The sequence below is a fragment of the Acipenser ruthenus genome, chromosome 41 (assembly GCF_902713425.1).
Source record: "Acipenser ruthenus chromosome 41, fAciRut3.2 maternal haplotype, whole genome shotgun sequence".
NCBI classification, from domain to species: Eukaryota; Metazoa; Chordata; class Actinopteri; order Acipenseriformes; family Acipenseridae; genus Acipenser; species Acipenser ruthenus.
In genome coordinates, this window is record NC_081229.1 from 8154568 (window position 1) to 8179579 (window position 25012).

Genomic DNA, 25012 nt, shown 5'->3' on the forward strand with positions numbered 1-25012 from the left:
ACATATCAGCTGTTCACTATTCCTCCCTCTGTACATATCAGCTGTTCACTATTCCTCCCTCTGTACATATCAGCTGTTCACTGTTCCTCCCTCTGTACATATCAGCTGTTCACTATTTCTCCCTCTGTACATATCAGCTGTTCACTATTCCTCCCTCTGTACATATCAGCTGTTCACTATTCCTCCCTCTGTACATATCAGCTGTTCACTATTCCTCCCTCTGTACATATCAGCTGTTCACTATTCCTCCCTCTGTACATATCAGCTGTTCACTATTCCTCCCTCTGTACATATCAGCTGTTCACTGTTCCTCCCTCTGTACATATCAGCTGTTCACTATTCCTCTCTCTGTACATATCAGCTGTTCACTATTCCTCCCTCTGTACATATCAGCTGTTCACTATTCCTCCCTCTGTACATATCAGCTGTTCACTGTTCCTCCCTCTGTACATATCAGCTGTTCACTATTTCTCCCTCTGTACATATCAGCTGTTCACTATTACTCCCTCTGTACATATCAGCTGTTCACTATTCCTCCCTCTGTACATATCAGCTGTTCACTATTTCTCCCTCTGTACATATCAGCTGTTCACTATTACTCCCTCTGTACATATCAGCTGTTCACTATTCCTCCCTCTGTACATATCAGCTGTTCACTATTACTCCCTCTGTACATATCAGCTGTTCACTATTCCTCCCTCTGTACATATCAGCTGTTCACTATTCCTCCCTCTGTACATATCAGCTGTTCACTATTCCTCCCACCGATCAGAGGGAGTGAACAACTGGAATCAATCATTTAAATTAATTAAAATAAAAATATATTTCATAAGCATTTTATTCCTTATTATTATTATTATTATTATTATTATTATTATTATTATTATTATTATTATTATTATTATTATTATTATTGCTGTGTAGTGTAATTAAGGTGTAATGCTTAATTTCCACATTAATCTCTTAGTTTAAGGGTATCTTTAAAATCCTGTCCTGTCTCAGTGTCCCGATGACCATGGAGTAATATAGTCTCCCTGCCAGTCCTATTTCTAAATGCTAATGTAACACACAATTAAATAATAGGTTAAGTACTGAGTGACATTTGCTTTCAGGTAAAGTTAATTGTATCTTATGCAAGTCTTACTAGATAAATGTCAATCTATTCTAATTGAACTAATGTACACAAGCTTTACTACATTAAATCATTACACACAAAGCCTGGCCAGCCTGTTTAAGATGTAACTCGAAAGCCCTGCAAATAGTAGATCCAATGAACAAACAAATACAACTTGTCTTAAATATTCCTGGATGTTCGATCAAAAATCCCAGAAAAAACCCATTCATCTAGTATAGGGAGGAGTTGCAATGCTAAATCCATTAACAAAGGTCCATATTTTCACCTGCTCCAAAAATATTTTTAACATTTCAGTCTGCCCAGTACAAAATCCAAATAAATAACAATTGCATCCAAGTTGGTGCAAAAAAACACCATTTAGAAATAAAACAAAAACTATCTTGTAGTATGTGGTTCAGCGGATTAAAAAAAAAAAGACTTTAACATTGCAGTCTCGTCCAAAAGACAATGTGCAAGAAAAAGTTGAAAGTTCCCCAGACCACGCCTCCAGCAGGAAGAACTGGAGCGCTGGCCGCCCGCCCATGAAACCTGCCCGCTGTCAATCATTCTGCTGCAGACTCGAGGAGCCCTTCCTCTTTATAACTGAAGTGGTCTACACATTAAGAGTGTGAACCCAGTAAGGTGGTACACGTGAATACAAATATATTGAACTTCCATTCATGAAGAGATGTTATTTAAATGGGAGTCCTGGAGTAATACATGAGTGCTCGAGTTATTATAATTATTTAGAGTCCTCTTACCCCGGGGTTCCCAGCTCTGGTCCTGGTCACCCCCTGTGCCTGCTGGTTTTCATTCCAGCTTAACCACACCCTTCATTGAACTGATCATTTGCTTAATTAGACCTGTTTAATTGTTGCAGAGTTCAAGTTACTTATAAAATGGTAGAGGTAACTTGAAATATTTAACTGTTAACAGCTGAAAACAATTAAAAAGGTCTAATTAAGTAAATTAATGCTCTAACCCACCCCTAGTATATATAATATATAAAAAAGTAACTATAACAAAACTGAAACAAATATACCAGAACAGTGTGCAAAAAATAATTCTACCATGACTAATATAGCAGCGTTTCCATTACCTGGTAAACCTGTCAGACGGGTTCAAAAGCTAGTTGACTGGCAGAGACTGAAGCCGCTCGTCAGTTTGACTGACAGCAATAGGTCTGTGACTGGCCTCTAGACCCCGCCCTTTAAAGGCACAGCCAATCGAATGAGTGCGTGATTGGACAGTTCCAGGCTTGTTAACAAAGCAAGTCTGTGATGGAGGGAGGATTTGTTTATTTCCTTTTCATGCATGATTCTGATTGGCTGCCTCGTGTGTTCGTCGACATGAAAGCACAATGCAAAGTCTAGTCTAGATCTGCCAGTCTGGTCTTATGGAAGCCTTCTCTCTCCTATCTGTTCAGTACAAATGCTTTAATTCACAGAAACACTGTATATAGAATGGTGCTCACCTGGTGTTCTCTCTGCCTCGCTTCTCCCACGCTACTCCACTGCTCCGCTCACTCCACTGGCTCCCGATCACCGCTCGCATCCAGTTCAAGACTCTTATACTCGCCTACAGATGCCTTGACCAGACAGCACCCAGCTACCTCCAGACCCTCATCTCTCCCTACACCCCCACTCGACCTCTCCGCTCCGCCTACACTAGAAGACTGTGGCTCTACCTCCTCTACGCTCCCCTGCCTCCAGAGCCCACTCCTTCTCCACCCTCGCCCCGCAGTGGTGGAATAACCTTCCTACAGATGCCAGGACTGCCCAGTCGCTGACCAACTTCCGGCGCCTCCTCAAGACTCCCCTCTTCAGACAGCACCTGTAGAAACTCCTTTTCCCTCTGGACACTATCACTTCCTTAATGCGCTTTACTTGCTCTTATCTGTTCCCTATTTTACTGCATTTAATCCTGTACTTTAGAGTACTGTAATCTGCCACTAGTGTTAATCAATCTGTGATTAACACAACTGTGATTCTTGAAATGTATTTTTGTTTACGACTGTTCCTTCAATAGTAAAGCCACTCCTGCTGTAATGCCAGATTGTGTCTGTCCCTTGAATGCTCTTCATAACACTGTATTTAAATAAATCAATGATTTTCTTTTTTCGGCAGCTACTAAACAGAATCCCGTGTGCTGCCATGGACAGTGTGAAGATGGAATCTGTCCAGATTAAAGAGGAGTTCCCTGAACTTGAACTGGTCCCCATTAGAGTGGAGTTCTCTGGGCTGGCTTCCCTCCCCATTAAACAGGAGCTCTGTGAGATGCAATGTGACAGCAGTCAGCCAGAGGTCTCTGAGATTAAAGCTGAGCACAATGAATTGGAGATCCCCCAGACAGAAGAACCCCTTCCTGTTAAACAAGAAGAGGTGCTGGAAACTGTCCGTATTAAACGGGAGCCCCCTGAAGTAGAGTTTGAGTACATGGAACCAATGAAGGAAGAATCTGAGGACTTCAAACCAAACATCCCTGAGCTGGAGCCTGTGCGCCTGCGGGAGTGTAGCGTGGTGCTGGAGAGAATCTGCGTGAGAGAACAAGGCGCTGGAGAGGAAGACTCTCCCAACAGCACGCAAGGAGGTGGAAAGGAAGACGGGCGCTCCCATTCAGAATGCAGTCTAGCAGGTGAGTGACTCCCAGTAGCTGTGACATTGTCATTCTAGATTGCGTGAAATCCACAGTGTGGTTGAGAGGGAGGGAGCATATTGGTTGGAGTACTTTTAAAACCTGTCCAATCAGAATACTGATCTAAAAATGACTAATCCATTTGAACACTTTAAAAGTAAATGGTATTTACTCTGGTCCCTCCGCAGTCAGATACGCGACGGATTACTCGATTTGTATTTGATTTACCCCAAGATTTGGAAAAACTCCTAAAATACCATAAGAGAGATATAATTGTAATCTAATGCTGATATATTTGTAATTTGGGTTTGTCAGGGGCAATAGACCTGAAACATTACAGGAGAACTTCACAGTCAGATTTTGATCCCAGGGCTCGGTTTCCCCAGCATCAGTCTTTATTGACTTTGCTTTCACACAGAAAGGCTTTAAGTTTAACTTTGCATTTTTAAACTGCTGTAACCCAGAGCAAACCCCACAGCTAAAATGCACACACTTTAATCCAGGGGTTCCAAACAGCACCACCTTCAGGCCGCGGGTGCAATGACATTCTATGTGTTTTTTTCTATTAATAACGATAAGCAGGCGTCGGCAGCAGCTGTAATTATAGAAAAATAAAGTGTAGCAAGGGAGTATCGGCGGCCTGTCAATCAAAGCAGAAATTCACAAATCAGAGCTAACAGATTGCCTTCCTGTAGGCGGGATGTAGAGCGAGAGCTCTGACAATAGGGCGGTGTTGAGGTCATGTGATCGCTCTGCTGGCAGATGTAAAAAGTGTGTTCAGTATTCATAACATTACAATATGTCGAATCCGCTACCAAAGAATACGTTTTGCAAAGTATAAAGAACAGAAAAGGCAGCTGCAGGAGTTTGAATGCATTTGTACCGCGGGCTCAGCTTTGAGGAGCTGGAATGGGTTTTTTTCTTTTGTAGAAACGTTCCCATACTAACTTTTATAATAATATTCATTTACAATTGATGCCAATGATGAATACGTTTTTGTCACTAAGTAGCTATTAACATTTGAAATATTGCGTGCTTTGATGTATGTTTCAATATTAACTAAATCAAGTTATGAATCAAACTGATAAGTCTTGTTGCATGCCGGTAATTGATTTATTAAAATGTTTGGTTATACTGCTATTTTATACAGACGTCTTAAAATAACGCTAGAATATTTTTTGTAGAAACATTATAATAATAATTATACAATGGTACCTAATTTAAAAGGTTGATAAAAACGTCTGTTTAATCTTTGCAATTTATTGTATTCATTAAAATTAGTATTTGAAGTTTTAACTATGTGATTTCCATCTTTCACATTATTTATTCAAATGAGTAAAGGACAGTTAAGATTAGCTTTATTTATAATGTTACAGGTTTAAACATAGAAAATGTTTTTAATTTGACATTTTCCCCTGCTTTAATCCACTCCTCCACCCAGCCACATGCCCGAAGCCTACCGGCAGTCCCTCTTACTTTCTTTCCTATTCATATTTTCCAGGTTCCAGTCCAGCAGCAGGCAGTGGAAAATATCCTGACTGTGGGAAAGGTTTCACCCAGTTAGGACACCTGAAAACACACCAGCAAATTCACACAGGAGAGAAACTGTATCGCTGCTCTGACTGTGGGAAGAGCTTCAGTCGGTTCCGAAACCTGAAAACACACCAACGAATTCACACAGGAGAGAAACCGTATCACTGCTCTGACTGTGGGAAGAGTTTCAGAGTTTCAGAACAACTGAAAACACACCAGCGAATTCACACTGGAGAGAAACTGTATCGCTGCTCTGACTGTGGGAAGAGTTTCAGTCGGTTACGAAACCTGAAAACACACCAACGAATTCACACAGGAGTGAAACCGTATCACTGCTCTGACTGTGGGAAGAGTTTCAGTCAGTCCGGACACCTTGTTTCACACCAGCGAATTCACACAGGAGAGAAACCATATTGCTGCTCTGACTGTGGGAAGAGTTTCAGGGAAAGAGGAACCCTGAGAAATCACGAGCGAATTCACACAGGAGAGAAACCGTATCGCTGCTCTGACTGTGGGAAGAGTTTCAGTCAATCAGGAGCCCTGAAAGCACACCAGCAAATTCACACAGGAGAGAAACCGTATTGCTGCTCTGACTGTGGGAAGAGTTTCAGAGTTTCAGAACAACTGAAAACACACCAGCGAATTCATAAAGGAGAGAAACCATATTGCTGCTCTGACTGTGGGAAGAGTTTCAGTCTGTTAGGAAACCTGAAAACACACCATAAAATTCACACAGGAGAGAGACCGTATAGCTGCTCTGACTGTGGGAAGAGTTTCAGGCATGCAGACTCCCTGAATAAACACCAGCGAATTCATACAGGAGAGAAACCGTATTGCTGCTCTGACTGTGGGAAGAGTTTCAGAGAAAGAGGAACCCTGACAATACATGTGCGAATTCACACAGGAGAGAAACCGTATTGTTGCTCCGACTGTGGGAAGAGTTTCAGAAATTCAGGAAAACTGAAAACACACCAGCGAATTCATACAGGAGAGAAACCGTATTGCTGCTCTGACTGTGGGAAGAGTTTTAGTCAGTTAAGTAACCTCAAACAACACACCGGCAAACTCACACAGGAGAGAAATTGTACCAGTGCTCTGACTGTGGGAACAGTTTCAACAAGTTAGGACATCTTCAAACACACCAGTGAATTCACACCGGAGACAAACCCTAAGGACCATGTTCATTCAGAAAGAAACATTACCTTACATCAGCGCTCCAGATAAGGTTTTGGGTCTAGGAGTAACTTACCCTCTAATTTTAACACTGAGTAAAATGTATTTTCAGTGGGTAAATTGCTACATTACCTTGAAGTCCTGAGTAATGATAAATACTGTACAATCTTTGATGCTAATGGGCAGGCATTAAAAAAGCCTTCCGTTTTAACTGCAGTGTTTCTTTGAACTACGGCACAACCACAGCTCTACAAGGTTCTGTATCGGCTCAGCACATTTATTTTCCAGGTATCACACTGACTCTGCAAATCAATTACATTATATTTTAACATGAACCTCTTTTGCGATACGGACGTACCTGGCACGTCATGATTAAAAACATGGTTAAAAATGTTTTTAAAAAAAAAATAAAAATCTGGATTGCTGTTTTTTCCCTCGGGGTCGCTCATCGAGGAGTTATTACACAACATATTAATGTCATTATATTACACAGATGAAATATATTTGATGTGACGCAGTTGTTAAATGTAATTTACAGCCTGTTTGAATGCAAGCAGTGGCCATCTTTGGCTTGTACTGGAAACATCCAGAATGAATTTAAAACAATCTGTGTGTAACTTTTGTTTTCTTTTCAATGAGGATTGATAATAAAAAAAGTTTACCTTTTGATTAGTAGCTGTTTTATCGAGCTGTGCTTCATGAAATCAGCTTTGAAGTAACATACAACTATTCTTCTATGTCTTGTTTTGTTCATGTGACAGAGAGGAAGACACTTCCTGCTCCTGACTGTCATCGTGTGACACCATTGTAATGTACAGAGCGTGTGGGAGCTACTGTATCATCGTGTGACACCATTGTAATGTACAGAGCGTGTGGGAGCTACTGTATCATCGTGTGACACCATTGTAATGTACAGAGCGTGTGGGAGCTACTGTATCATCGTGTGACACCATTGTAATGTACAGAGCGTGTGGGAGCTACTGTATCATCGTGTGACACCATTGTAATGTACAGAGTGTGTGGGAGCTACTGTATCATCGTGTGACACCATTGTAATGCACCGAGCGTGTGGGAGCTACTGTATCATCGTGTGACACCATTGTAATGTACAGAGCGTGTGGGAGCTACTGTATCATCGTGTGACACCATTGTAATGTACAGAGTGTGTGGGAGCTACTGTATCATCGTGTGACACCATTGTAATGCACCGAGCGTGTGGGAGCTACTGTATCATCGTGTGACACCATTGTAATGTACAGAGCGTGTGGGAGCTACTGTATCATCGTGTGACACCATTGTAATGCACCGAGCGTGTGGGAACTACTGTATCATCGTGTGACACCATTGTAATGTACAGAGCGTGTGGGAGCTACTGTATCATCGTGTGACACCATTGTAATGCACCGAGCGTGTGGGAGCTACTGTATCATCGTGTGACACCATTGTAATGTACAGAGTGTGTGGGAGCTACTGTATCATCGTGTGACACCATTGTAATGTACAGAGCGTGTGGGAGCTACTGTATCATCGTGTGACACCATTGTAATGTACAGAGCGTGTGGGAGCTACTGTATCATCGTGTGACACCATTGTAATGCACCGAGCGTGTGGGAGCTACTATATCATCGTGTGACACCATTGTAATGTACAGAGCGTGTGGGAGCTACTGTATCATCGTGTGACACCATTGTAATGTACAGAGCGTGTGGGAGCTACTGTATCATCGTGTGACACCATTGTAATGTACAGAGTGTGTGGGAGCTACTGTATCATCGTGTGACACCATTGTAATGTACAGAGCGTGTGGGAGCTACTGTATCATCGTGTGACACCATTGTAATGTACAGAGTGTGTGGGAGCTACTGTATCATCGTGTGACACCATTGTAATGTACAGAGCGTGTGGGAGCTACTGTATCATCGTGTGACACCATTGTAATGTACAGAGAGTGTGGGAGCTACTGTAGTGCCAACTTTAAAAAAAGTGTCGTAAACTCAGCGATCATAGGGTAAAAATAAACATTAGGAACCGTGTGTTTTTTGTATATAGCTACTGTGAGTGAAACCTTGTATCTCAGACTTGTTGTGTCTGGGTGAGTTGGTTGGAGAGGAACTGTTAGGCTAGTGAGTTTGAGCATACAATTGATATTTTACATATTTTTCAAATACTGTATCTTATTTTTGTAATCCCTGTAGTCATATTTCTTACTTTAATAAATTTATATTAGATCTAATTTCTTTTTTCTACTGTCCCCCAAAAAACTATTATTCATTATTTGTATATTTCATCTGATTTTTTTTCTCTTCATTTGATTTCTTTCTTTTCTTTCTATTCTTTTTTTTTATAAATAACATAAGAAATTCTAGAACAAGAAAAGACCATTCGGCCCACCTATGCTCCGTTAACACTCAGGAGAGGAAAAACAAAGAACTCCTGTGTGAAAAATAATTCTCAGCAGTTACTTTGGTAAACCCCTTGACAATTTTAAATACCTCTTACGTCACCTCTGGCTCTCCTTCTTCCTAGGTTCTACAGATTCAGCTCTTTCAGTCTATCTTCATATGACATGCCCTTCAGTCCTGGAATTAATCGTGTTGGTCTCTGTACTCTCTCCAATGCCTCAATGTCTTTCTTATGGTAAGGGGACCAGAACTGGACACACTATCCTAGGTGTGGTCGTACCAGTGCATTGTATAATTAATATAACTTCTCTTGATTTGAATTAAACTGTCTTGAATATGTAACCTAACATTCTATTTGCCTTTTTTATAGCTTCTTAAGAGATTCATCCACTACGACCCCCAAGTCCTTTTCATGCGTAGCCTCCTCTATTTCATTACTATTCATGCTGTTTTTGCACCCTATGTGCAAGACTTTGTATTTATTCACATGTGTCAGCCCAAGCTTTGAATCTTATCTAAAGCTGTGTGGCAAAGTGGTTTGCAGTGTGCAGGTGTAGAGGTGCTTAAAACAAGGACAGACAACAAAGTACTGGTGAAATGATGGTTTATTTATAATCCAAAGTCTTATGACAACAGTAAAGAATAATGAGAACTGGCAGTACACAATGATGTGTCTTGCCCAGTTAAATCCAGGGGTTCAGTCCCGAAACAGTAACCACGGTATTTAAACACACACAGTGAACACAAACACGGTCACAAGGGTAAAGTGAGTGCTGTAGTGCTCGTGGTGCAAATGCAATTTATCAAGTGCAGTGTTGTTCGTGTTTAGTGCTGGCCTGTAGCGACAGCTCCGGATCGTGATAGCCGTCTAATAACAAGAAACAAGATACAATTAGATATACGACAAACAAAGAAAACACTCCTGATTTAGAACACGGCTCCCCTTGAAAACCAGGAAATTATTATTTATTTCTTAGCAGCCGCCCTTATCCAGGGCGACTTACAATTGTTACAAGATATCACATTATTTTTTACATACAATTACCCATTTATACAGTTGGGTTTTTACTGGAGCAATCTAGGTGAAGTACCTTGCTCAAGGGTACAGCAGCAGTGTCCCCCACCCTTTGATTGAACCCAAGACCCTCCGGTCAAAAGTCCAGCGCTCTCCTTCCGGGTTCCCATTAACCATAACAAAAGGAACAGATCACCTCGCTACGTCCCTGTGTCAGAGTGGTTAGCCGTGTGCAGGTGCAGGTGATTAGTAATCAGAGAGACAATGATAAATCCAGGTGCAATGGCGTTTTATTTTTAAACCCAAAGGCCTGATGGCAAACAGCAGTAAACAATAAACAATGAGAAGCGATACAGCGGTGTGTATTGTTTTATTTGTAATCCTCGGGTTGGCCCTGAAATAATAGTCCCGTTCTTTTAAACACCCACTGCTAACCATCCACAAAGTGAAACTGATGAGGTCACTTATGCTATAGATTCCAGCACAAGCGGTGGAGAAACAGGCCAGTCAGCGAGCCCTAAACAGTCTGTACCACTCAAAACTTCAAAGAGAAAGAGGAATGATCAGCTATCTCAGGCTGTTGGGTTACTACGGACTGCAATAGAGAACAACCCAACCAGAGACATGATACAATTGATTAGGGAAGAAAATCAAAGGTCTAGGGACCATGAAGCACAATAGTTTCAAATGCTTATGCAACAAACACCACACACAAATCAAATCAAAGAACAAATGAGTATGGTTAGTATGATCATCCTCAGTCAGTGTCCCCAGTATCAGCCCAGCAAGATGTGTCAATGAGACTGACGCCACAGTCAACTCCCTTGCTTGATTCACATGGAACGTCATCTCCTGTTTCTCCACACGAGTTTCAACCAATATCTGATAGTGATTCATACGAAACAAACATGACTTATAGACGACTGTGATTAGTTAACAGTAGAAGGACCGGAGATATACTCATGCCTAGAAGCCCTGCAGCAGTCTTTCTGACAGTTGTATTCAAAACACTGAATAACAAAAGGATAAACAAACAGTAAGATGTAATTATTTTTTTTATTGAGTATGTCACAAATATCTGAACAACTGAAGCATATATATATATATATATATATATATATATATATATATATATATATATATATATATATATATATATATACACACACACACAGACGTGCTCAAATTTGTTGGTACCCTTACAGCTCATTGAAATAATGCTTCATTCCTGAAAAGTTATGAAATTAAAAGCTATTTTATCATGTATACTTGCATGCCTTTGGTATGTCATAGAATAAAGCAAAGAAGCTGTAAAAAGAGATGAATTATTGCTCATTCTACAAAGATATTCTAAAATGGCCTGGACACATTTGTTGGTACCCCTTAGAAAAGATAATAAATATTTGGATTATAGTGATATTTCAAACTAATTTGTTTCTTTAATTAGTATCACACATGTCAAACTACCTGTTAACAGGTGCAGAAGTCTCATTGAGAGCTACAGAAAACGTTTGATTGCAGTGATTGCCTCTGAAGGTTGTGCAACAAAATATTAGGTTAGCGGTCCCATCATTTTTGTCCATGCCATTTTCATTTGTTTTCTTCTTTACAATATTATGTTGAATAAAAAAGCAAAAGCAAAGTCTGATTTCTATTAAATATGGAATAAACAATGGTGGATGCCAATTACTTTTGTCAGTTTCAAGTTATTTCAGAGATAATTGTGCATTCTTCGTTTTGTGTGGAGGGGTACCAACAAATTTGAGCACGTCTGTGTGTGTGTGTGTGTGTGTCTATATATATATATAGATAAAGGTGTGTGCTAAATAAACAAATGGACATTAAATAAGCAAATAAGATGTCCTTTTTTTGGAATACCATGTTCTATATCAAAAACACGCAGCTTTTGAGTTAAGGCGAATAAAAGCAATGAATAGAGAAGAAGGGGTAATTGGGAAATATGCAATAAGCATTACAAGAGCCAATCAAATCGCGTCACCAAATGGCTTCTCTCTCTCTCTCTCTCTCTCTCTCTCTCTCTCTCTCTCTCTCTCTCTCTCTCCCTCTCAATTCTCAATTTCAAGTGCTTTATTGGCATGACTGATTTTTCACAAGTATTGCCAAAGCAATTCCATCTTTACAATGAACATTTAAAACTTTTAAACTTTTAAAAATAAAACAAAAACAACACAGTACTTCAAACACATCACAACAACAATAATAACAACAATAATGATATACATGTATATATGTATTCTATAACATGTATTTATTTATTTATTTATTTCTCTTTCCCTTCCTGTGTGAGGAGCCTCAGTGTCCCTCCCTGTCCCTCAGGCTGTGTGAGGAGCCTCAGTGTCACTCCCTGTCCCTCAGGCTGTGTGAGGAGCCTCAGTGTCACTCCCTGTCCCTCAGGCTGTGTGAGGAGCCTCAGTGTCACTCCCTATCCCTCAGGCTGTGTGAGGAGCCTCAGTGTCACTCCCTGTCCCTCAGGCTGTGTGAGGAGCCTCAGTGTCACTCCCTGTCCCTCAGGCTGTGTGAGGAGCCTCAGTGTCACTCCCTGTCCCTCAGGCTGTGTGAGGAGCCTCAGTGTCACTCCCTGTCCCTCAGGCTGTGTGAGGAGCCTCAGTGTCACTCCCTGTCCCTCAGGCTGTGTGAGGAGCCTCAGTGTCTCTCCCTGTCCCTCAGGCTGTGGCAGGCGCTTGTGTCCTGGGCTGCCACTTCTATACAGCTTGTCTGCTCACCGAGGAGGATGGGGAGTTTATCTGGGTCTGGCAAGTCTGAGAAGTCTATGCAGAGATTTTGTATTTTTGGGACGAAGGCTTCCCTTATATTCTTATATTTTGTGCACTGCAGTAAAAAGTGTATCTCTGTCTCGACCCGATTGAGCTGACAGTGATCACACAGCCTGTCCTCTTTGGGCAGCCATGTCTGCCTGTGTCGGCCCTTCTCGATGGCCAGGCTGTGCTCACTGAGCCTGTACTTTGTTAAGGTCTGTCTCTGTTTACTGTTTTTCACCCTGGTCAGGTATTCAGCCGGGGTGTAGTGTCTTTTTAGGGCCCGATAGCATTCCAGTTTGCTTTGTGTTTTAGTGTGTGTGTGTCCCAATGAATAAGATATTCTTGTTTGTTTTGTGCTATAATTTGGTTTACTCTGATTGTGTGTGTTGGAGTGGTGCTGTCCTGAAGCTGGTTGGTGTTAGTGTGTGTTAGTGCAGTGAGCTTCAGGACCAGCTGGCTGAGGGGACTCTTCTCTGGGCTCTGCTCAGCAGGGCTTTATGGTGGTAAGAGTTTATGTTACTATTTTTTAGATGGAGCCAAAATTTAATTGCTCTTTTTTGGATATTAATCAGTAGTGGGTATTGGCCTGATTCAGCCCTGCATGCTCTCTCTCTCTGATCACAATGTGTTGACGTCATATTCTTCCGACAGACAAGAACCAATCAAAACGCGAGACTGTTAAGCGGTTCCATCCCCAAAACCGGGGCTGCGTCATACCTCCGCGTCTTTTCAAAGAGAAGAACAACAACAAACGATAGAAATTTAAAAGAAAAAGATTGAGCTCTGCAGAGTTGACAAGGTGTGGACGATAATAAAAAAGTGAGTTCCATGTTGTTGTTTTTAATTGGTGTTTGGTTGTTCTCGACGCAGTGGTGTTTTGCTGTTAGCCGCGGGTTTTTCAGCCGGTCAGTGTTTCTGTGCAGCGCAGGTATGTGATGTTCTCGTCATGGGTAGCTAGTAATGTCAGCGCGGTGTTGATGTGGTTTAACCTGCTGAACTCGGATGCGCGCAACCTCTCGATGCTCTCCTAGTGTCTGGGATAAATCCCGACTGAACTGAACAGATACTGTACGAAACTACACGTGATTGTAGATTCATATTGAATATAAACTACATGAAAACGCATTGCGCGCTGAGAGATAAGCACGTCTGTCTGTGTTAATAACTTTATAAAACATAATGTTCTTGATTACCCTGTTTTATTTTTTACAAATTGTATTTATTTGTTAACTGCAGAAGCCATAAAGTAAATGATAGACGCGGTTGTGTTTATTTTGACAAAAGGTATTTAGAGTGTCGCGCTACAGAAAGTGGTACATCATCAGAATGTGGTACTGGTACCAAAACTTGATCCGTGTGACGTCAAAAAATGGTACGCTGTCAGTGTTGTGATTGACTGCTGCACAAATCACTAGGAACAAGACAAACTAGTTTACACACAGAATCCTACATATTTACAATGTTAGATAACAGAAGCTGTTGCTCATCAGTTAGTCATATATTTGTTGAATTGGTAAAAAAAAAAAAAACAATTATATTATTATTATTTGTTTATTTAGCAGACGCCGTTATCCAAGGCAACTTACAGAGACTGGGGTGTGTGAACTATGCATCAGCTGCAGAGTCACTTACATTTATGTCTCACCCGAAAGACGGAGCACAAGGAGGTTAAGTGACTTGCTCAGGGTCACAAAATGAGTCAGTGGCTGAGGTGGGATTTGAATCGGGGACCTCCTGGTTACAAGCCCTTTTCTTTAACCACTGGACCACACAGCCTCCTATTAAAATGAACTTTAGAGGCCAACAGTATCATTTGTTCAGATGAGCGTTTCCTTGTTTTCTGAGCTAAAATTATTTGCACAGCCCGGGCAAGCGCAGTACATGGAGTACCACGTTTTAACATGTACCGCAAAATAACACGACCTGGGACTTTTTTAACATAACATTTACTGTTATACAGGCTTTTCAGCACGATAGGCTTTTTACAGTATATAGCGAATATTAATGGGCTTTTCCACATGGATAGACATTCTGTAATAACACAGGGATGTGGCAAAAACAATGCTGAAGCAACCTTATATAACATTTGTTATTTTGCACAGTTTAAGCTGTGTCTGAATGAACCACTCGCAGCGAGTCCAGCCTTTGATATGGAGACACTCCGCACTCACTTAACTTGAGCTTACATTAAACTATAATGTGGGCACATTTTAAGGTCTTTATTGTAAAAAGGTCTTCACAGAATTAAAAAAAATAACTTAATACAGTCAGTAAACTTCTTTAGTAACAAAACTAATCTGTACAGAAAATATTAAGACATTGTCGGGTGTTCAGTATGCTTTTAGTACTTACACACACACTCACATACACACATGCTCACACGCACACACACACACACGTGTGGAAGGCCATCCGGGTCAGAAACACACTATTTAGTGCATCTTCAAATATTTAGTACATGCAGGGGCACTGGCCCCTCCAATAATCATCTCCAAAATATTGATTTCTGCCCTTTCTGTCACTGACACTCACACACTAAACGTATTTCCTCATAAAGTGTAGTTATGGTCGTGTGTGTACTTGGTTTGCACATGTCCCCCCCCCCCCCCCCCCAATAAGAAATAAGTAATAATAATAATAAAGTGCAGTTAAGGACTGGCGCGTGTGTCCCTTTAATGTTTGAGTCCAGCTGTAGTAGTACGATTAGTGGATAAACCGCACATTTTAAAAATGATGCTATTTTATGCTAAACTGAAAACTGTTAATATACTAAAGGGAAAGCACTTGTGAAGCTGAATCTAGAGCTTCAATGCAGAGTTCCTGAAATGCAGTGTGATTTATTCGTACACCACATTGAGCCTGTTTTAACGCTCGGGAATCGGACAATGCAATGTCTTTGTCAGAACTCATGAAGCTCTGTAAAGAACATGACCTGGACTCCTGTATCCTGATGTATTCCACCTACAGGTGCTTTGGGCCGCGCTACCTGTTACAGCTGCAACTGCAGAAAGATGTGTCAGTGATAAAAAGCTCCACAGCGTATGGAGTTTCATTGAAATGGCGAGTGTAATGCTATTTATTTATATAACCATATCAACACACACACACATTATATATATAAATTGACATCGTCGTGTTTCTTTACAAACACAAAAATAAATACAAAAACAAACATTTTAACAAAAACACTTGCTCACAGAGTGAAATCAAACAGTTAAAACAAAACAAAGTCACGAACACTAAAATAAACAAAACAGACCCTGGGTCAGGCTGGGCAGTTTCCTTCACTGTTTCTGCACAAGGTTTTTAAACAATAACAAAACATCGGATTTTTTAAAAATACAAAACAAAACACAAGGCTGCGCCGTCATATTTATACATTCTATTAATAATACAGTCATATTTATACATTCTATTAATAATACAGTCATATTTATACATTCTATTAATAATAGTCATATTTATACATTCTATTAATAATACAGTCATATTTATACATTCTATTAATAATACAAAGCCTCTATACAAGCAGGGCTGTGCCCTGCCCCCGCTAATAGTGTGCAGGGCTCTCTCCTGCTGCCCTGCTGCAGGCTCTCTTACAACCGTATTGTCAATAAAATGCACAGTACTACTACATTTATAATACTTTTCATTGTACTGTCAATGAAATTTGATTTTAGTGTTACTGTAGCTTCAGTAGAAACTCAGTATGCATTTGGCATTATTTTATTACTGTAACGTCAAGCTTGGCAAATGTCTGTGATATTCTTTGAGCGCTGGATGCGGAAGCAGGTATCTTGTTTGTTTATGTCCGTGTTATGTCTGTGGTGAAGGGACTATCTGTATTGCTCAGATCTGCCTCCTTATTTTTTTTTTTTTCGGCTGCTATCGGTCTCACTCAGCCATTGAAAGCTTTTCTCTGCTTTTTCCTGAGAAAAAATGTCTAGAGACCTGCGCTTGACATCTTTTTGATGATGTCGGACCGTGTTGGAAAACATGGAACAAGTATTGAATAGCAGTTTGCTACGCATGAGGAATGACGGCTGTATTCATGTTATTTTTCTGAAAAGTGATTTAACATTGGATAGAAAAAACTGTTAGTTCCAAAAATGCAAGCACTGCTGTGATAGATGAAAGCTGCAATATGGTAGAGAAGTTACTCTGAAGTTGTAACAACTGAAAAAGATTCTTTTGTGTCAAAGCAAATGGCTGGCCAGCAGCACACGGCTGTACAAACAAGTCCTTTGATCTCCAGCCCTGACATGAAAGAAGCTTGCCCTTCGGGGAGTCCACTGGGGTATAAAACTAGTTAACAGGTTTTTGCTTAGAAAATACAGCTGGTTTATGACGGGGTCATAAAGCTAGTTTTCAAGGGGACCGAAGGAGCCAGGCTCTAAGACTTCAAATAGATCAAAAGAGAAAAGGTCTCAAGAAGATGACAAAAACCAGATGTATGGACCTTTGTGGCACCAGGGGTGTGAAGAATGCACTGAGTTCAGAGGTCTTCACACTAGATCACACACACACACTCACACACACAAACACTCGCACATGAAATATATGGTAACAGGATAATGAGTTGTACCTTTTCTATTGGTTAAGTGTCAGAGAAAGAGGAGGAGAGAGACACCTATGCAGAAGGGTATTTAATGTCATGCAACAATTGTAAGAACGAGTATTCTGTTTGTCCTGTACCTGGGACCAGACTCCCTGCATATTTCAATAAACCTAACAACTGATTGAAGAAAAGGACTCTGTGCAGTTTCTTGAATCTACTTACTCACCATCCTTTTTTCAGTTACATCAGACCGGAAAGGGAAAATTGTAATGTCAGACCTGGTCCAACATGGCCGCAAAGGGTTAAACTTTTTCAACAGATAAAATCCTATGATATTATAAATTTATTACAAGAAATTCTGTGTTCCTTCAATAGTAAAGCCACTCCTGCTATAATGCCAGATTGCATTTGTCCCTTGAATGCCGTTCATTACACTATTTAAATTGATACATGATTATTTTTTCAGCAGCTACTAAACAGAATCCAGTCTGCTGCCATGGACAGTGTGAAGATGGAATCTGTCCAGATTAAAGAGGAGTTCCCTGAACTTGAACTTGTCCCCATTAGAGTGGAGTTCTCTGGGCTGGCTTCCCTCCCCATTAAACAGGAGCTCTGTGAGGTGCAATGTGACAGCAGTCAGCCAGAGGTCTCTGACATTAAAGCTGAGCACAATGAATTGGAGATCCCCCAGATGGAAGAATCCCTTCCTGTGAAACAAGAAGAGGTGCTGGAAACTGTCCGTATTAAACAGGAGCCCCCTGAAGTAGAGTTTGACGACATGGAACCAGTGAAGGAAGAATCTGAGGACTTCAAACCAAACATCCTTGAGCAGGAGCCTGTACGCCTGCGGGAGTGTAGAGTGGTGCTGGAGAGAATCTGTGTGAGAGAGCAAGGCGCTGGAGAGGAAGGCTCTCCCAACAGCATGCAAGGAGGTGGAAAGGAAGACGGGCGCTCCCATTCAGAATGCAGTCTAGCAGGTGAGTGACTCCCAGTAGCTGTGACATTGCCATTCTAGATTGCGTGAAATCCACAGTGTGGTTGAAAGAGAGGGAGCATATTGGTTAGATTACTTTAAAACCTGTCCAATCCGGCATCGCTTGGGACTGGAAAGTGGTGCCGGATTAGAGAGTTACTGTAAAACATTGAATACTGACCTAAAGGTAAAATGACAAAACTATCTGAACACTAAACAACTGTGTTACTGTACATACACAGTGTAATAAACACAGTAATGCTTCAGCAAACTCTTCACCTGTTATTATCACAAGCCTGTTTAACCCATTCCCATAGAAAGACCTTCACGTGCTCGTACTGTACCTGCATGAGGATTCAGGTGCATCTTGCTGCATTCAGGGTCTCTCACTGTTGGCTCTTTTGAGTTAGTGGCATACATGATGTTACAATTTACTAATAATTTGAAGGTATCTGGTTTTAAAACTTCATAATTATTTCTACATAGTATTAGAAATGTAAGGGTTGCCTCCCGTGTGTACGATTTATTGATTTTAAGGCATCAAAATATGGAAATTGCACGTTTCTTTTCAAGAGTATGTCAACATCATTTTAAAAGGTTTACAAAACTTGAAAATGTCGCTGAATTTGTCGCTCAAAATTGTTTTAAAAAAAATCTAGTTTTGTCTGCTTCCGTTTTGCAGCCAAAACTTTTACAGAACATTGCTACGTTTTTAAAGATGGTTTCAGTAGGGTCTTGAGTTTCAATGTTTGAATGCCGTTTGACCTTTGTCGTACCGTAAAATCTTTCAAGGTTAGCTCAAAGATATTCTATTTAAAAGAATAGAAATAAATAGAATATCTATGGTTAGCTGTACATGAGGCAATGCAGTGAAAACAAGCATCCATATTTAAACGAGGTATTCTCAACGCAGTAATAAGCTTTTTTTTTTTTTTTTTTTTTTTTTTTTGGTATTTCCTTGACAGGCAGCCTTCTGCACGGCAGCTTAGAAGTAACAAGTTATTACAAGAAGCTGAGAAACCAGCAATACAGCTGTTGTGTTTCTGTGTGTTTCTGTTTGCACTTTTTGTAACATGAAACACTTTGTGCAGTTGTTGTGCACAGTGTGCGTTTCTGTAGGTTGTGTACGCATGTTTGCTTTGTATTTGTACTGTATAGACTACGTGCAACTGCTGTTAAAATATAAACTACTAAAAGTACTCGCCTTCACGGCACCATACATTTTCAGTCTTGGCTACTTTGCTCTGCTCCCACCCCTGTTTAGACCTTTTATTTAGCATCATGTAATCAAATGAAATTACAGCATCATTATATTGCAAAAGTCTGCCAGTATTTCATGTTAAGTCACATTATATAGTGTTGTGTTTTTTTTTTTTTATTTTATTTATTATTATTATTTTTTTTATTTTTTTTAATTATTATTATTTTTTTTTAATGGTCTCAATCCTAAAATGTCTAGGTGATGCTAAGCTTTTGTCTGTAGTGTAGGTTCCTGATGCATTTACAGTCTGTGTAACTGTATAAAATAAACTGCTTGTGTTTCTGTCTGTATACTGGAGTCCTGTAACCCACTGTGTTGGGATTCAATTATAGGAATTATAAATAGAGAGAATTGAATTAACAAAACACATAAACCCTGCATGTGTAATGTAATGCTATGGCATGGGGCTGCACATTTCTAATACACCGTGATGTATATCTGTACAACAATAAACAAGATGATTCCAAACAGAGAGAGGGAGGGAGCCGTTCCAGTCTCCAAGCACATCATTGACAGCTGATGCGGATTACACTGCAGTTCAGTGTATGCATCTGTACAGACCCCAAGATTTGTAAAAACTCATTATTATTATTATTATTATTATTTATTTCTTAGCAGACACCCTTATCCAGGGCGACTTACAGTCGTCAACAATTACATTTCAAGAATCACAGTGCAAGTAATAATACAATTAAGAGCAAGACAAATACAATGATGAATACAATGACTTTGGTTCAAGCAAGTACAAGTGTGACAAAATACAATTCAATAATACAGCAGATAACAGTGTCAGTGATAGTTACATCAGGATATAATTAAATACAAAATACTACAGATTAAACACTTGGCAGATTGCAGTAAAATAGGGGGCAGATAAGAGCAAGTAATGCGCATTTAAGGAAGGATGATATGTGTCCCAGGGGAAAAACAGGAGTTCTACAGGTTCTTTCTGAAGAGGTGTGTCTTGAGGAGGCGCCGGAATGTGGTCAGGGACTGGGCAGTCCTGGCATCTGTAGGAAAGAGATTCCACCACTGCGGGGCGAGGGTGGAGAAGGAGCGGGCTCTGGAGGCAGGGGAGCGTAGAGGAGGTAGAGCCAGTCTTCTAGTGCAGGCGGAGCGGAGAGGTCGAGTGGGGGTGTAGGGAGAGATGAGGGTCTGGAGGTAGCTGGGTGCAGTCTGCTCAAGGCATCTGTAGGCTAGTACAAGAGTCTTGAACTGGATGCGAGCGGTGATCGGGAGCCAGTGGAGTGAGCGGAGGAGTGGAGTAGCATGGGAGAAGCGAGGCAGAGAGAACACCAGGCGGGCAGCGGAGTTCTGGATGAGCTGGAGCGGACGGGTGGCGGACGCAGGGAGGCCAGCCAGGAGGGAGTTGCAGTAGTCTAGGCAGGAGAGTACCAAGGCCTGGACCAGGAGCTAGGTGGCATAGTTGGTGAGGAAGGGTCGGATTCTTCGGATGTTGCTCAGGAAGAATCGGCAAGTGCGTGCCAGAGTGGAGATGTGCTGGGAATAAGAGAGGCAGGGGTCCTGGGTGACTCCGAGGTTCTTAGCGGAGGAAGAGGGAGAGAGTGTGGTAGATTCCAGAGGAACAGAGATAGAGAGATCAGAGGAGGGGGAGGAGTAGGGAAAGAAAAGGAGGTCATAAAATACCATGATGAGAGAGATATAATTGTAATCTAATGCTGATATAATTGTAATCTGGGTTTGTCAGGGGCAATAGATCTGAAACATTACAGGAGAACTTCAAACTCAGATTTTGATCCCAGGGATCGGTTTCACCAAAATCAGTCTTTACTGACTTTGCTTTCACACATAAAGGCTTTAAGTTTAACTTTGCATTTTTAAACTGGTGTAACCCAGAGCAAACCCCACAGATAAAATGCACATACTTTAATCCACTTCACCACCTAGCCACATGTCCTAAGCCTACAAGCAGTCCCTCTTACTTTCTTTCCTGTTCATATTTTCCAGGTTCCAGTCCAGCAGCTAAAGCGAGGGCGGGCGGTAGAGAATATCCTGACTGTGGGAAAGGTTTCACCCAGTTAGGAAACCTGAAAACACACCAGCGAATTCACACAGGAGAGAAACTGTATCGCTGCTGTGACTGTGGGAAGCGTTTCAGTGGTTCAGGAACCCTTATAAGACACCAGCGAATTCACACAGGAGAGAAACCGTATTGCTGCTCTGACTGTGGGAAGCGTTTCAGAGAAAGAGGAACCCTGACAAAACATCAGCGAATTCACACAGGAGAGAAACCGTATTGCTGCTCTGACTGTGGGAAGAGTTTCATTCAGTCAGAACATCTGAAAAGACACCAGCGAATTCACACTGGAGAGAAACCATTTTGCTGCTCTGACTGTGGGATGAGTTTCAGTTACAGAGGAGCCCTGAAAGCACACCAGCAAATTCATCTAGGATATAGCCTGTATTGCTGCTCTGACTGTGGGAAGAGTTTCAGAGAAAGAGGAACCCTGACAAAACATGAGCGAATTCACACAGGAGAGAAACCGTATTGCTGCTCTGACTGTGGGAAGAGTTTCATTCAGTTAGATCATCTGAAAACACACCAGCGAATTCACACAGGAGAGAAACTGTATTGCTGCTCTGACTGTGGGAAGAGTTTCATTCAGTCACATCATCTGAAAAGACACCAGCGAATTCACACTGGAGAGAAACCATTTTGCTGCTCTGACTGTGGGATGAGTTTCAGTTACAGAGGAGCCCTGAAAGCACACCAGCAAATTCATCTAGGATATAGCCTGTATTGCTGCTCTGACTGTGGGAAGAGTTTCAGTCACTTAGGAAACCTGAAAACACACCAGAGAATTCACACAGGAGAGAAACCGTATTGCTGCTCTCACTGTGGGAAGAGTTTCAGTCAGTCAGGAGCCTTGAAAAAACACCAGCGAATTCACACTAGAGAGAAACCATATATCTGCTCTGACTGTGGAAAGAGTTTCAGCCACACAGAATCCCTGAAAACACACCAGCGAATTCATACAGGAGAGAAACCGTATATCTGCTCTGACGTGGGAAGAGTTTCAGTCACACAGTATCCCTGAAAACACACCAGCGAATTCACACAGGAGAGAAACCGTATTGCTGCTCTCACTGTGGAAAGAGTTTCCGTACTAAAAATGACCTTCGAGTACACCAACGAACTCATACAGGAGAGAAACCGTATTGGTGCTCTGACTGTGGCAAGCACTTCCGTCAGGCAGGAGCTCTGAAATCACACCAGAGACGAAGCCCATGTTCATTCAGATCGAAACCTTAACCTTTCATTATGAGTCCCTGTGTAATTTACTGTTTTGTGTATCGCTCTAGAGCTTGAGATTTAAATGGTCAAAATGCTGTTCAGCTCTCTTGCACTCTGATTGTGTTAGAAAGTGGGCGGAGACGCGGACGCGTCACAAGAGGCTTCTCTGCTGTCAGTTTAACTCAGGCTGTCAATGCAGTCAGTGCCTGGGAGCGGGAATATGCAGAAAGGAAACTATTCTGCACCTCATCTGATGGACGAGTCAGGAGAAATTGATAACTCAGTGTGGGGAATGAGTTTCAGGGTTTAGCATTTAAACTGCATAGACTTGAAAATAAATACATTGATGGGAACGAGTATCCCGACCCCGGTATGTAGCATCCCAGAGACAAGACTGCACCGTCCTTACTGGACAACCGCCTGGAGGGTTTGTCTTGTACATTTTGTCACGTTTCTAGAATAAATGAATCACATCAATGATTGAATATTTTGCAATGTGCATTGTCCATGCTTTTATTTTACACTGCTTTTGTAAACTGCATCATATAATACAAGTGTAGCACGCATGTGTACGGGTCATAGGTACAGAAACTCAGACAGGTTTTATCCCGGCGCTTTCTTGCTCTTTTGCAGAGTTGGACCTTAAGAGTAGTTAAAGGGATGATTGTGTGGCACCTGCAGATTTACAAGGGAGTGGAGAAATGTGTAACATTGTAGAGCTGACCAGGAATAGGCCCCGGTAGCCATGGCGACTTGAGGTGAAATGGCCTGATCACCATAGTAACACCAATATGTATTGGGGGAGAACGCCTCTCCCGAATTCCTGAGCTTTGGAGGCCCTGAATAAACAAGATCGGGTTGCACCAGGACTCCAAGGTGAGAGGTTGAAGATGAATAATCCTTTGTGCTAGGGTTAGGTTTTCATTTAGAAGAGAGAGCTACGGGTAACAGCCTTACGAGAGCTCTTCCCAATATTCAACAGGAACACCCCATAGTTTGATCAACATTGTAAGAAACTTAAATAAATCAAAAGGACATAAAGAGAAACTCGACCAACTGGGTTGCAATCGAAGAAAGGAAAAGTCAACGAATGTTGAACCAATAATGAATGAACTGATTCAGCCTGCTGCCACTGGTCAAATTTACAGCAAGAGTTTTCCAATCCACTGAGCGAGTCTGGGTTGTGTGACCAGGAATACAAGCAAATCCTACAGGCCTCTGACGCTGGGAAATTGAACCACAGACATAATACATGTAACGGTGTTCAGTTTAAGGGTCGTGGATTCTAACTGAAGGATGTATAATTAAACAACAGATTGCTAAAGAATGAATTACGATTTCGTAATATCCTATTAGAATTTACTGAGTTTATTGTTCTTTCCTGACTCATATATATTGAAACAATTCTAACTTGCATCGATTGCAAGACAAAGGAAACTTCTGGAGTGGAAATGTAGCTGTGCTGGACAGCAGCTGGAATCGAGTTCAAAACCAGTATAAATATGAGTAGTGTTAGAGCTCTTGTGAGAGCAGAGAAAGAATAGAACACTGCACCCCTCTGCATCTCCAAGTAAGAGAGTGCATGTCAATACCTCCCTGCATTGCTTGCTGTTCCCTGTTTAATAAAGCATTGGTATTAAACTCTTGTATTGAGTGCATCATTCTGTGTTAACCCATTCCAGAGACTCAGCCCCAAGTGTTTAGTTTAGGCTCAAACTTCTTCCACACATTGTAATTGTTAGATAAACAGAATACCACTTATGTAATCACAGAAGGGTTTTGTCCACTGGAGTTAGGATATGTTGCAGTTGAGCTGCAATGACTCATGCTGGAGGCTCATTGCAACATTATTAACATATGAATGCAGTGTCCAGTGTAATAAGAGATTAGAGAAGACTGTTGCTAGACTGTTGTAGTGTTTTATTATGATGATGATGATGATGATGATGTCAGTGCTCTGTGCAGTAAAGGGTTACCTGGAGGTGTTTTGTGCAACCGGTCCCTGGTTTTCATGAATTGTGACTGATGACATTTAGAATGAATTAAAAACACACAAAACAAATGCACTGACTCGCTTCTGTAATATCACAAAAAATACAACACAAAACAGACACATATAAAAAGCATCATTACATTTAGATTTGAATACAACACAAAACAGACACATATAAAAAGCATCATTGCATTTAGATTTGAATACAACACAAAACAGACACATATAAAAAGCATCATTGCATTTAGATTTGAATACAACACAAAACAGACACATATAAAAAGCATCATTGCATTTAGATTTGAATACAACACAAAACA

The 25012-nt window shown here is 41.1% G+C and overlaps 1 pseudogene; it reads left to right on the plus strand.

Annotated features, from left to right (window-relative positions):
- Nucleotides 1-3011: 3011 nt before the first annotated feature.
- LOC131709133 (zinc finger protein 271-like) lies at nucleotides 3012-24761 on the plus strand (annotated as a pseudogene).
- The last annotated feature ends 251 nt before the right edge of the window (nucleotides 24762-25012 follow it).